The 11984-nt window shown below is 46.8% G+C and overlaps 1 long non-coding RNA gene across 1 annotated transcript; it reads right to left on the bottom strand.

The window, feature by feature from the left end:
- Positions 1-3947: 3947 nt before the first annotated feature.
- On the bottom strand, positions 3948-10726 carry LOC123833300. The gene is made up of 2 exons (XR_006788198.1): positions 10549-10726; positions 3948-4487 (listed from the first exon to the last, which is right to left on the bottom strand). It is a non-coding gene; the product is annotated as an uncharacterized LOC123833300 (long non-coding RNA).
- Between the last annotated feature and the right edge of the window lie 1258 nt (positions 10727-11984).

Raw genomic sequence — 11984 nt, 5'->3', positions numbered from 1 at the left:
GGAATGTGGGTGGGAGAGGGCTATGCAACTGTAATAGCATAATCAATAAAATATATTTTAAAAAAGGTTTAATCCCATATGTCATATGTATTATTACATGTAACATATAAACTACATATATTTTTTCCTTTATAGTGCATTGTAGACCATGGGTCCTACAGGGCTTGAATGGTGACTTTACCCCCTGCTCTGTTCTCCCACCTGTGAGCCCTGCCATGAGAGCTGGATACCAGGAGCTGACAGTTCTAGGTGATGTGATGAACATCTTTCAATCCTGTCACTGTATCTCTGTGCCTGTCCTTACAGTCTCATTCACCGTCATACCAAAATCTAAGCCTGACCTCTTGCTAAATGTTCCCACAGGGGCCTCCTTCTTTCTGCTCCTTATCAAACTTGTACCCACGAGTTCACACCCATCCTCCAGCACCCCCAGTCCACCCTGGGTGCTCCACCATCACCCCACTCCAGGTCTCTGTTCCTTTAGTCCTCCTCAAGTGCTGCCTGTCCCCCTTTTGCTGCCACCCAACTGTTGACACAACATCAGCAACTGCCACTGCTGCGTTCCCTAGGTGGGAGCCCTCCATGTCCTCACAGGTGTTCTCTCAGAGGGGAGGGGCAGCAGCAGCCTCTCTAGGGTCACAGTCACTGGCACTGCAGTTGTCAGCTCTGCAGCAGTTCAGTGGCCTGTGAGGGAATGCACTGCATTAGGTAGGCGTCAGAAGGCCTGCTAAGGGACCCTCGGAATGCACAGGGTGAACCGAGCAGGTTAGCCAGTTTGTCACCTGCTCATGCACTTAACATCCACCTAACCTCAAAGGGCGACATTTAAACACAGGAAGGAACCATGAATGCCCTTGCTGGATGCTCTGACTCCAAGCTTTCTTCAGTGTGTAAGCTTGGCATGCCATGAAGGTGCACGTGTATGTCCCTGGTTATCACATGTGTCTTTTCTGGATAGGGCAGGGTGTTAGGACAGGGGGCACCAGGAGAAAAGACAGTATCTTAGAATGAGAGCATCAGAACAGGAAAGGACTTTGGACTGGATCATTAACCCAGCCCTTTTGTATTACAGATGAACTAAGGGACTCAGAATGTTGAAGAGACCTGCCTACAGACGCCCAGATAACTGGTGTCAGGAACTTTTTTAGATAAGAGGAGCCTTGGAAATTATCAAGTCCAGCCAGGGGCAGGTGGGCCCCTGAGGAAGAGTATCTTTGATGCCCTACCCTTCCCTTTGGCCTAATCCTCTTCCATCTCAACTTGTCAAGTGTGGCCTGCCCAGCCCAGACCTCTCCAGATGGTACCCTGAGTTTTTCATACTTCTTCCCACTTTCCCTTCTTCAACCAAGACAAGCTGCTCCTCCTGTTCCGTCTGTCGAGGCTCCCCACTGAAACCAACTCCCCCAGCTGAAAAAGGAGCTGATAAATAAATGCCTTCCCACAGCGCCAGCTGTTAAGAGCTGATAATAGCTCCTAGTGGTTCTGCACGTCCACGGGTATTCTGTTTTTGACTTAATTTTTGAAAAGGCAATACATTCATATGGCTCAAAATTCAAACAATAGAGAAATTCTCATTCCTATACCTGTATGCCTTCCATTGAGCCAGTTCCCATCCCAACTCTGTGGAAGTAACAATTTTGTGATTAGTTTATTGTGTATTTGTCAGAGTTTCTTTATAGTCATATAAGCAGATACAGATATGTATTTATAGAGAATTCTCAAGAGTTCTCAGAACTCTGCTACTCCTGCTAACACCAGAACTGCAGGCACTCTGAAGTCTCACTGAGCAGCAGGTTTTTCCCAGGACCCCTGGTCAGGACTCACAAATGGCTGCCATGTAGTTGAAGTTTCCTGCTCTGTGGAAAATTGGTTCCAGTGGGATTCTGTAACAAGACCACCGCCAGGAAGAACCACAACCGGCTGCCTCATTTCCAGGTCTCAAAGGAAGAAGTCACGGAGTTGGAGAAGCTCTGAGACCCCTCTCTTCATTGGTTGATCCATTTGTTGAATATTCCTGTGGGGCAGGCACTGAGCCAGGCCCTGAGGACACAGATGTAGTCCCTGCACTCCTGGCAAAAGGAAGACAGCATAACCCAAGGCTTTTGCTTACATTATTTCAATAGCAACTGACAGCAAATCCAACCAAAACGGGTCTATGTTTCAAAAGGGAATTGATTGGCTCTCGTAACTGAAAGGTATAAGGATAGAGTTGGCTTTAGATACAGCTTGATTCAGAGCTTAAATGTTGTCACTAGGAACCATCTCTTGGTTCTGTTCCCTGTGGATTGGTTCAATTCTCAGGCTACTGTTAAAGAACAAAATTCAAGCACTGGCTGGCATAGCTCAGTGGATTGAGTGCGGGCTGCGAACCAAAGTTTCCCAGGTTCGATTCCCACTCAGGGTACATGCCTGGGTTGCAGGCCATGACCCCCAGCAACCGCACATTGATGTTTCTCTCTCTCTCTCTCTTTCTCCCTACCTTTCCTCTCTAAAAATAAATTTAAAAAATTAAAAAATAAGAGTATTAAAAAAAAGATAAAAAAAAGAACAAAATTCAACCAAGTAACTTTGAAGCCTCAGCTGGCTTTATGAAGCAATTCATGAGCTGGGCAGCATCCCATCTAACATGTTCCCATTGTCCCAGCTGAGATTGCAGTTGAGACATCAATTTCTGGGCCAGTGTTTTGATGATGATCCCCTATAAGGGTATAATGAGAAAAGCCTAGGTGTTATTGTGGGGTGTGGGGGCGGGGGAATAGGAGGGGGGAGGTTTCTCTGGCTCTTGAGCTGTTATAACTGTAAAGCTATTAACTTGGTATATTTTTGTTTGTAATCTTCCTCCAGGGTTCTATCAGCTCTAGTATCAGTTCATCAGGCCTGTGGCCTCCCCGCCTATTGTTTGTAAAAGATCAGTTGCTATTTTGTGAGTCCTTCTGGGCAAGGATCCCTTAAGGGAGACAAGGGGATGGGATTTGAGAGTGGAAGAGAGAGGCTGTTAGCTGATTCTTCCAAAGATTGGCTGGAGTCCCCAAAGCATCATGTTGATAGGGAATTGTATCATCCCAGAAGCAACAGTACTTTCTGCATCCATTTTTGAACTTCTTCAGGTCTTACCAATAGGTGCACAAGCTTATAAATATCTGGAAGCCTGGGGGCTCAGGCTCCAATAAAAAATCTGAATTCTTCTTTTCCTAGAAAAAAAATTGTTTAAAAAGTAAAAACTTTAGAGGTTCTTCTCTGGGTTTAGGAACCCCATAGTCCTTAACTATGACCCTTGGGTCAGTCTTTGACCAAGGGTGAAGGGTATGCAAAGAGGTTCATTTGCAGCGGTGGGTGGTTTTGTTTTAAATGATAACTGTCTAGTAGTCTTTCCAGAGTGGAAAAGCAGTTCAGACAGCGGGTTACTAGAATGAATACTCAAATAAAAGAGGATAGATGGGAGCAATGGGAGTTATGTCAATCTTAGTCTTTTGCTTTAGTTATCTTTTATCTCTAATTTTTTTTTACTTTATTTTTAGAGAATGTTTAGTAAAGCTAGGGACAGTGAAACCAGGAAGGACTTAGCATATTGGAAGCAGCAGGAGAGCCCAAACAAGGCTGCCTTGGCTCTCTGGAAATGTTACAGGAAAGAAATGAGCCTTGGGGGGCTGCTTCAGCTCTCCAAGGAGCCAGAGAAAGGGAGCCCTGGGGACAGTGCCAGGGAGTTAGCACAGGACTGGCTGCTGCTGCCCATTTCTCACTGGTTGCAAGTCTCATGGGGTCCCTTAGAGTTTAGGAGATGCACGCCTGTGGGGGAAGAGGAGGGGGATGGGAAAGGGACAGGCACGTTCCTGGGAGGGAGAACACACATGGGTGGGTATCTTTTGTTACAGAAACCCACCTGTGGGCCTATTACTCTGTGGTTCTTTTTGCCTGCTGTAGATAAGAACTGTGGCTCTCAACCAGAGTTTGGTAAAAAGGAAAGGAACTATTTATTCAGAAGTTATACAGGTTCAGGATAATGGCAGAATGTTGCCATTAAATAACAAAGTCCCTTTAAAACACCTACAAGCACACACACACACAGTCCTGCCTCCCCTTGCCACACCAGGCCAGTAGGGGTACCGTATCTCAGGAAAAGAAAACAGAAGTCCATAGCTCAGCTAGGCTCCCATTCTTAATCCAAAGCTGCATGGCACTTCCTCATAGCAGGCCAGTGGGGGTCCTTCTGCATTCTTTCAAACCCCATGGCTAGGACCCCGCACTGCTGCTGCATGGTCTAGAGGCTTGTCCTTCCCCAGCCACATGGTCAAGAAGCTCACGCTGTATTATTCCAGAAGCAAAGTTGGTAGAGTGTTCCATGTCATCAGCTCAGTTACTCAGTCCTGAAAGAAATCAGTTCAGTTAAGTGGTTGAGTCTCACGTGAGGAGGCCGTGATGCAGATGGGCTTCCCAGGTGAGACCTGTGCTGTGTAAACAGGCACTCAGGTATTGAAGAAGGAGTATGCCTATGAAAACAGAAGGAAAAACAAAGGTTAATGATCTCAGCAAATTATAAGCCAGTTTCAGAGTCTGTAAGACTGTCAGTCAAGAAGGCTTTAAGTTTCTCTTACTGGAATTAAAGCAAGCAGTAACAATCTGATAGATCCTCTTTATCTGCAGTTAAGTATCTCTGGCAATGTTATCAAGTGCTCAGGTAAATTTGCTATGGCTTACCCTTCATCACTGGTTTTTAATAATTCCAAGTCAAAGGATGGGAGAAAAATGAAACATTAGTTTGGAGACTTGTAGCCAAATAATTAAGAATCTAGAAAAACTCAGGATTCAGTTCAGTTCATAGGTGAAAAATAAAATTTTGAAGACAATTAACTGAATTAGAGTCTAATATCCATAACCATGTACTATAAATTCTATTGAAACACAATTTTTCCCTTAAAGTCACCCTCATTTTTATCAAAGATAGCTTAATCAAAACATGGAGGGTTATCAGCAGGGAGGGCAAGCGGGGAGAATAGGGGAGGAAGTACAGGGAATAAGAAACATAATGTTAGGTACAAAATAGACAGGGGGAGGTTAAGAATAGTATAGGAAATGTAGAAGCCAAAGAACTTATATGTATGACCTATGGACATAAACTAAGGGGGAGGGGATGAGACAACTTTACACATAATAAAAGTATATTTTTTAAAAATACCATTTACTGTATGAAATCCAGTTTTTATTTGATCTGATGTGTGCATAAACACAAGAATAGTCATTGATCATATAAGCTCTTTAAGTCTGCTTTGCCCGAGTATCATAAAGAATCATTAGATTGAGTTTTAATTAGCCTCCCAGGGCAAAAGAAGTCAAGCCACAGAGATGCCATTTGGCATTGCCTGCAATAACTATAGATTTGGGTGGATTCTTCAAGTTCTCAAGGTTCTCAAAAATATCACAAGGTTCTTTCTTTGCCACCTCCCAGAAAAGCAACCTTTCCTCCTTACCCAGAAAGACTGCCATGAACCATGTGAATAAGCAATGTACCAGGCTCTTTCTCAACGGGGCTCTTATTGGCTTCAAAGTAGAGCTTTCTGGTGCATCCAGAGTCCAGGCGCATCTCTCTCAATCATGACATCCCAGTCAAATGTAATTTTTCATTGGTCTTTTGCAACAAATCTTTCAATGAAGCTACTTTCGAATTTTGAAAACTCTTGTAAGCTTCTACATGCCGATTAAAATAAGTATCTCTCCCTGGCCAGGTAGCTCAATTGGTTAGAGTATTGCCCACCCTGATAGGCCAAGGTTGTGGGTTCCATCTTTGGTCAGACCACATACAAGAAGCAACCAGTGAATGTGTAAATAAGCAGAACATGAAACTAATGTTTCTCTCTCTAAAAATCAGTAATTTTAAAAAATTAAAATAAATAAATAAAATAAGTATCTCATTTTGTTTGCTCAATTGGGAACCCTTAATTTCAAGTGCACTTTTTTAATGTCATTGTCTAATTCGAATGTCCCTCATGATGACCACTATAACTCTAGGCTGTCTCCAGCAAATTTTGCCTTCTTTGCAAATATCTACAGATTCAAAAATCTATCATCCTTAAACATAAAATAAGCAGATCTGCCAGATGGTGGTATGCTTGATTCTTTGTACATAATAAATCCCATCTCTTTTTTTAATTTAATTTTATTTTTTTAAGATTTTATTTATTTATTTTTAGAGAGGGAAGGGAGGGAGAAAGAGAGAGAGAGAGGGAGAAACATGAATGTGCTGTTGCTGGGGACCATGGCCCGCAACCCAGGCATGTGCCCTGACTGGGAATTGAACCTGCGACACTTTGGTTCGCAGCCCATGCTCAATCCACTGAGCTACGCCAGCCAGGGCTAAATCCCATCTCTTAATAGTCACCTGAGGCCTCCTGCTGGCCCCAGTCCAATCCCAGCCAAGAATCACGAACAATTTCTGTGGAAGTTTGGGTTGGGGAAAGGATCGAATCAACAAACCCAAAGAATAAGGACACAGATTCCAAACAAAAAGGAGAACTGCAGCTGCCACCAGCGGTTCCCAAAATGGAATCTAGGGGCTGATTCCAAACAAATGGGGGCTTGTGGACGAACCTGTCATCTCGTCCTAACGTGGAATCCAGGGACAGAGTTAACCCAGCAGAGTTATTCTGCTGGGGCACTATCATCTAAAAGGCTAAAGGCTTGGCCCCCGGTGGAACTATCTGCCAAGTCAAGCTGACTTGCCTGTAAAATAAAGCCAGTTAGATTGGGAACTTGAATGAAAAGAGACAGAAGGTTCAGACTGAGAGGGATTTACCCACAGCTCTCCGAAATGGCTAGAAACACTGTGACTTCACAGTGGAGTCCGTGGGAATCATGCTTGTGTTTCCCATTGTCCAGAATGCTGTTGGAAGCTTGCTTTGGTCCCAGCATGTCATGAAATATGTTAAAGAACAAAATGCAACCTTGCAAATTTGAAGATCTAAGTGGCTTTATTAAGCAATTCATGAGCTGGGCAGCATCCCCTCTAACAACTATTTCAATAGAAGGGCTCTGAGGGGCTGTACAAAATGGAAGGTTTTTGTAGGAAGAAGGTAGAGCAAGGGAGCTATTTCCAGAGGAAGGAAGGAATTATTTTCAGGCCGTGACAGCCTCTTTGGCTGGTAGAAGGGAATGCAAGGGTTTTACCACGCAGATGCCTCTCTGCCTATGGGTGGGGTGGAGAGAGCGCACCTGACAGATTGAACACCTCATCAGTGTTGACCGGAATATTCCAGACTGGTTGTTTAAGATTACACTTCTGGTGTAGTTCAAAACAGCAATTAGGACATGAGCTTTAACACAAGTGATGCCACATTGGGCCTGTGGTTTTCTCTTTAACACTACAAATGGTAGCCTGGGAAACCTCGGGCTCATAACATCAACACCCTAGGCCAGTAGAGGTGAGTGAGTCAGGTATCTCAGAAACACACACATATCCACCCCACCTGCGTAATCACAAGTGAGGTGGACATTTCAAAGAGGGACTGCAGTATGAAAAGAAGCCTGACTCGGGGGGAGGTGTCAGGGAGATGTTCCTTGAGGAAGACGTAGACATGAGCCAGGTGAAGGCTGTGGGTTTACATTCATGGAAGGGGAAACTGGCACGGGAAGGCCTGGAGGCAAGAGAGAACACAGCCCTTCTGAGGAACTGAAACATCTACGATACGATTGGAGCACAGAAGACAAGGTGTGGGGAGAGACAGAGACCGGGGGAGTTGACACAGGTGAGGCAGGCAGCCCACAGGGGACAGGAGCCCATAAGATGGACCTGCCACCTTTAGCCCAAGCCAGAGTCCCTGCTGAGCTCCACAAAAATGGTTCTCTGGTGAGCTGAGTGTCCGGGGTTGTCACCCACACAGTAGCTGGGGGCCCGGTGCTGCCTGCATGTGAGGATCAGATCTGACCAGGTCACTTCCCTACTTTAAACACCGAGTCCCATATTCAACATGGCCTCGAGGCCCTGCCTGCTGTCCAGGCTGCTGTCTCTTCCCACCCTTGGCTTCTCCCTGGCTGCTGGTTTCACACCCCAAATTCCAAGGGGCTCAGGACAGGTATGAGTGCAAGCTGCAAGCCTATCCCTTTCTCACGAGCAGCATCAGGCCTCAGGCTGTACTCACCAGCCTGCCTCTCCACTGGACACCGACCTGCACACCTACTGTGTGAGCTATTACAGTAGGGAGTGAGCAGCGACCGTGCTGGGTGAAGTGAGGGCAGCAGAGCTGGGGCCACAGGACCAAACACAGTGGTCCTGAGCACTACCTCTGGGCTCTGAAAGCTGCCAAACGTTGATCCAGGTACGGCTTTGAACTCCTGATGAAATTTTTGACAACTTGTTTGGAGGGAGCCATGGGAGGTATGACTTCTTCAGGGTCACAGACATAGGAAGGTGGAGAAAGCAAAACAGAGGCGGTCAGAATTACATTTAACGCCTAGTATTTCTTGCCCTTGGTTCTCAGCAGAATTTTCTTTCCACTTCCTCTCTGGTTTCTAATCTCTTTTTGATTTATATGTAAGCTGCCCAGTTTACATATGTGTTTTTAATTATAAGTTACCTCCATCACTTTCTGGAAGCAGACTAATAACGGAAAGAAGAATATTATGAAAACACAGTTGTTTTTTTAATTCCACAGAACCACCATAGGTGTAAAATAATTGGCTATTGATCACCTCCAGGTCCTCCTATGGTGTAAAACATTTCCTTGTCGGACATCTGTGCTGTCACAGCAGAAACACGGCCACCAGTGGTGGACAGTCAGCTTCCTCTGTTTAATTACTTGCTTGTTAATGTACAATACACAATTTCCTCCTGCCAGCCCAAGTGTAACTACAGCTGCAAGTGCACATCTGGGTTTAGCTCGCAGAGCAGCCAGGCTCATGCCAATCATCTCTTGTATGAAAAAAGACCGAAAAAGTACATAAAGCCTCACAGGGGCCCCAGTGTCCTCCTGAATGTGGTTTATGTGCAGGAATTGCCATCTGTATTTTCTCATTCATCAGCCAGAAAATTACACTCCTCCAGATCTACTCTTCGAACCTGACCTGAGAGATCAACCCCTGCCACCGCCAGCGGCAGGATCTCCAGCTGTAACTCCGGACTCTCTGAGTGCACCACTCTTCACTCAGCTCTGCACAATTCAGTGCATCTCAATTTTATATTTCTTGGCATTAGAACTATGGGAGGCCAGCACAGAGCTTCTTGCTGGCCGGAGCTACAGCTACCCGAAAACTGTGACGGGAAGCCCTCCCAGGGGAGGGGAAGGCCCATGCAGGGCCCAGACCCTGGCAGTGCCCAGAGCCCCTCAACTGGGACAGCCTTAGTCCTCAGCACCCATCTGCCCATTTTCCTCTTTTCTCCAGAGTGTCTCCAGGAACGTTATAGAGATGGCTTTGAGCTTTAAAGCATGCAGGACTTAATCTGTGAATGTTCGTGCAACCATTGTTTCTACAAGGCCAAGGCACCCAACCAGCCCTCCCTTCCTCCCCAGACACGAGCTGAGCAGGGCAGGCAGAGAGCAGGGCTCGGGGCCTTTCCCCTGGCCTCCTTCCCAGAGCAGCTTCTTCTCACTGCTGATGGGCCAGGGCCTCCAGGTACCTGTGAAGCCCTTTCCCAACAGAGACACTGAGTCCAGCAAGGAACCTAACAACAGCAACCATCCCCCACACAGAGGGAGGTCAAGTCTGAAACAGCCTTCTGCCTTGCTAAGCCTCGAGCCACTTAAGGTCTCTTTAAAAACAAGCCCCAGATGACTCACCTCCCACAAGCCAAGCACCCTCAGAGGTGTTGTGCAGAGAAAAAGCCATCAACTCCCGAGATAACTCTGTCCTCCCTTCCCTCTCCCAGCAAAAGCAGGGCTCCTACAATCACTAGTGACTATACAGCAGCCCTCGTCTCCTCCACTTCGGAAGATTCATCTGGCAACAAACAGTGAGCCGCACGCAGGGAGCTGGGGTCGGCTGGAGGTGGCCGGACCAGCTGGTGGAACAGGGCAAGGACAAGGAGGGGCCTGTGCGGTGGAGCAGGGGCAGAGAGCGGACGTCTACAGCCTGCTGCACCTGCACACGTGCGGTCGCCGCCAGGCCGCTGTGCACCCCCCGCAGGAGCCTGCTAGAAAGGAGGGCTCGTGCACACACAGCTCACACCCCAGGCCTGCCAGGTCGGAATCTGCATTTTACAGACCTCGGAGGGCGTGAAAGTTTGAGAAGCATCGACTCTTCAGGTGGTTTCCATAACCATTCCACACAGCTACTGTAATAAAAGTCAAGTCTGAAGCTCTTCATTGTGCAAAATAAGAAAACACACCTCTTCGTACTTAATTCTGGTTACAGCCCTGAGAGGTGGGCGGTGTTATTCCATTTTGCAGGGGAAGGACCTAGCTTCCAGAGGTTAGACTGCTTGCCCAAATTTACAAACTTAAAGGGCTAGGCTTTCCCCCTGGGTTCACTTGACCTCTACACCTGCCAGAGAGGCAGGAACTGAGCCCCAAACAAAGTCCCAAGTAAAAGGCCTGTGTACTCTGAATTCGGGCCGGAACTCACTTGAGGAATCTGGTCTGAGACTCCACGGAAAGGGCCAGGCAGGGCTCCTTAGCTGCTCTGGTGACACAGCGGGACACAAAGTCCCAGCATCAAGGCCCTGTCCAGGCCTGTCCTTCAGCTGCCAGCTCCCTCAGAAAAGGACAGAGTCCTCCGGACTTCGGCTGACTCAGCAGCTTCTGCGCCGGGTGGGGATCCATTAGCACAGACGTCAGGGCCCGTCCTGTCAGCTCACTGCCACTCCTCTGGGAGCCGCCTCCCCGCAGCTTCCCAGAGCAACAGCCCAGCTGGAGGCCTCAGTCCAGAAATACAATTTACAACTGCTCTCTCTGCAGGGCCAGAGTCGCTCCTCTGTGCCCAGCTGCACAGATAAAATCCAAGGCTCTAGGCTCCCACAAGGCGCAGCACAGACAACTTTGCAAACGCTCATCAGTCATATATTATGTGCCCAGTAACCAGGCACGGGGCTTTTACACACTCTCTCGTTTTGTCCTTAACCTTCTGAGATACATGCTTCAGAGCTGTGAGAACAGAGGCGGGTAGGTTATGAAGGCGGCATTTAAACCCAGGTCCTAAGGCCAGATCCAGTACTTCCTAACAACACGAGAGCTGCATCCTTCACAGATTAACTGTAGGACTTACTGTATTACTTGGTAATTATTTAATTTGCAAATGTGTGTGCCTTTCGAATAGACCATATACCCCCCCAGGGGTGAGCATCATACTCACTCTTGTACCCCAGTGCTTTCTTAACTCAGTGCCTGGAACATAACACAGGCTGTGTGGATGAAAAGGCGCCACATATTAACCCTGACAAGCTCAGAGGAGGCCTGTGTGGGCGCCTGACAAACTCAGAGAGCTAAGGCAACCACACAACAGGCGGTCTGAAATTAAAACTTGAGTCATGGCATGCAGTCATGGCCTCGGCCGGTGTTCTTCCCTGACAAAGGTCCGTCTCTACCTTAACTGAGCCTTCCTGTTGTCCTTTTGCATCTGCAATAGCCTATCTTTGGAATGGCAGGATAATTTCCTTTTCCCAGACCCCTCAGGACACAAACACTGCACCAAAGCACAGACCACAAATTCTCCTCATCATTATTATTATCATCATGGTAATTGTTAACTGTTAACTATCCTATACCCACCTATGTAAAAGAAGTTTGTCTATTCCTTTTACTTTTTATCCAATCCCAGAGGTGCCTCCTCCTTTGCTTTCTCCCACCTCCCTAATCTGTCACCAGTGGATTTCATGTAACCCCCTCCCTCCTCCCCCTTTGATTCTAATGTATAAAATAAGTGGTAAAACTGCCATTTTCTGGAACACTTTCTCAATCCGTTGAGATTTTGCTTCTCAGCAATCATCCTCGGTTTGGCTCAAATAAACTCATAAAAATTCTTACAGGTTTGGACATTTCTTACATTGACAGCTGAATAGACCA

Source organism: Phyllostomus hastatus, unplaced genomic scaffold, assembly GCF_019186645.2.
Source record: "Phyllostomus hastatus isolate PE091 unplaced genomic scaffold, TTU_PhHast_1.1 phas_scaffold_21, whole genome shotgun sequence".
NCBI lineage: Eukaryota > Metazoa > Chordata > Mammalia > Chiroptera > Phyllostomidae > Phyllostomus > Phyllostomus hastatus.
Note: the sequence above shows the minus strand (reverse complement) of the source record. Positions and strands in the feature narration are given on the sequence as shown.